Genomic DNA, 2,430 nt, shown 5'->3' on the forward strand with positions numbered 1-2,430 from the left:
TGGTGGAAGTTTAAGATTATTTGTCTTAGATCAGGTAATCACATACAATCTCTCTGCTCTCCTGTGACGCCCACCCAAGCCGAAAAGTGCCCTTTCTTCATGTGTTTCACTCCCAAGTTTCAGAAGCACAGTTTGGCTGCCTGAGTCACCATCAGTCTTCATTTGATCTGGACGCAAGTTCACTAAGAGGGCTTTGTCTGTTGACAGAAGTTGTGCATGAAAACACCTTGCTGAACAGAATCGGGATTTTCCAAGCTGCTGTGAATAGTTCCTATAGTTTGTGGTGGTATCTCTATAGTATGTTGTCCAGAAACAATAGCTTCAGAGCAACTTTTGTTGCTAGTTCAGATAACAACAGTCCACTGCCCTGGCAGGCACCTCAGCTGGTTAGAGCAGCAGTTGCCAGCGTGGTGCACAGACCACTGGTGGCCCATGATCCGAACAGTTGGCGTCCGCTGGGTCAGAGCATTGTCCGAACGTTAGGAAGAAACTGGCTTTTCATTCTAAGATTATAAAGGTAACTTTTGTACTTTTTCTCTGAGTGGCACATCCATCCACTTAACTATTTATTGAGCACTTGCCCTAGCACCTAGCAATCTCAAAAACACACAGCCCCAGTGACTCAAGAGTTACACTGAGAATAAGTGGTATCCAGCTCTTATGTGAAGTGTTTATATTAATTCTAAGTGCCTGTTTATGTGTATGTTTGTTTTCAAGTATAAAAGCTAAGTTTAAAATGAAATCTACCCATGCCCTGGCCAGGTAGGTCAGTTGGTTATTAGCACGTCGTCCCAATATACCAAGGTTGTAGGTTCGATCACTAGTCACAGGGCACACACAGAATCAACCAATGAATGAATGCATAAATGAGTTGGACAACAAATCCATGTTTATCTCTCTTCCTTCCTGCCTCCCAATCTCTCTCAAAAACCAATAAATAAAAACTGAAAGAAATAAAAACGAAATCTATCCCTAGATAGCAGCAATTAGAGATAATATTTTGAAATTAGAGGGCAGTGATCCATTATGGGGAGATACTGCTTCAATGAATAGTTTATTGAACAGAATTTTGTTCTCATTAAAATTAAAGTTTTTTATTTTGGAAGGGAAGGGTCTAGTTTGTTTTAACAACAACGGGAAATATACTGGCTAGAGAATTATGCCACCAAAATTCAAGTACATCTTTCCTCCTGATCTTGCTAACATTGTTAACACATTTGCATCTTGCTGATTCTGGCAAGTACAATAAATTCGGGCAGCATTGGATTGTAAATTTCATAGCTTCTTCCCCTCCTCTTAAAAAGTGCCACCATGCCTACTTTTCCTTCAAGTAATTCTATTTTGAGGGTTTCATGGCAACTCTCAGAATGGAGGTATCTTACTGGTGATTGAAGATTTTTTCCAACAGACAATATTTCTGTTGTATGTTTATTTTGTAAAAATGGCATCATTCGGTAAGAGCCCCCAAAGGACTGGCACCTGCCGGCTGTTCCACATTCAGAGGCCAAAGACCCAGACTTCTGGTAGGACTGGGTTCCTTTTATTAAGGCAAAAGGGACAAGCGGTCAGTTTTAGTAACTGGTTCATGCTCAGACTGCAGGAAGGAAAGGAACGAGCATGGGATTCTCATCTGAAATGGGGTTTCATTTCACACACACTTCATCTGCTCTTGCACACAGCTGATAACATGGAAATCTCTGAGTTGCTAGCAGAACTGCAATTATTAACCCTCCCCTTTCTACTCACATCATGGCTGTCCTGGTGTAAATGCAAACTTTTGAATTAGGACGGACTTACAAAGATGTCTTTTAATCATCCTCTGAGATTTTTGCAGTTCTGTGGTAAAAATGTCAGAAATGAGTCACCTCCTAAGAACCCCCTGCTTACAGACAGACTTAAGAGCATCACCCAGCCTTCCTTGCCAATCAACAGCTGGTGGCCATGAGCACCCTACCTGCCAAACAGAGAGGAACACACCCAGGCCTAAGCCAAGCTTTTCAGGTTGCCAGGATACAGCTACAAGTCACTCTTAAAGTCCAGACACCAACCAGAAACAAATATGGGCTTGTTAAAACGGAATCACAAGCCCTGGCCAGGTGTCTCAGTTGGTTAGGGCGTCATCCCCATACACCGAGGTTTATGCCAAGGTTGTGGATTTGATTCCTAGTCAGGGCACATACAAGAAACAACCAACAAATGCATAAATAAATGGAACAACAAATTGATGTTTTGTTTTTTTCTCTCCTTTCCCCTCTGTCTCTAAAGTCAATTATGAAATACACAAAACTAATAACGAAGAGTCCAACGCAAAAAAGACATGTTGGCTACTTATTAAAATGCATTTTTATATGAGTAAAGCTTTGCCTCTTCCCTCCTCTATCCCCATGGAGAAAAAGTTTCCCTCATCTTAAAGGCTAGACTTATAGACCA

The sequence above is a fragment of the Pipistrellus kuhlii genome, unplaced genomic scaffold, assembly GCF_014108245.1.
Source record: "Pipistrellus kuhlii isolate mPipKuh1 unplaced genomic scaffold, mPipKuh1.p scaffold_m20_p_3, whole genome shotgun sequence".
Taxonomy (NCBI): Eukaryota; Metazoa; Chordata; class Mammalia; order Chiroptera; family Vespertilionidae; genus Pipistrellus; species Pipistrellus kuhlii.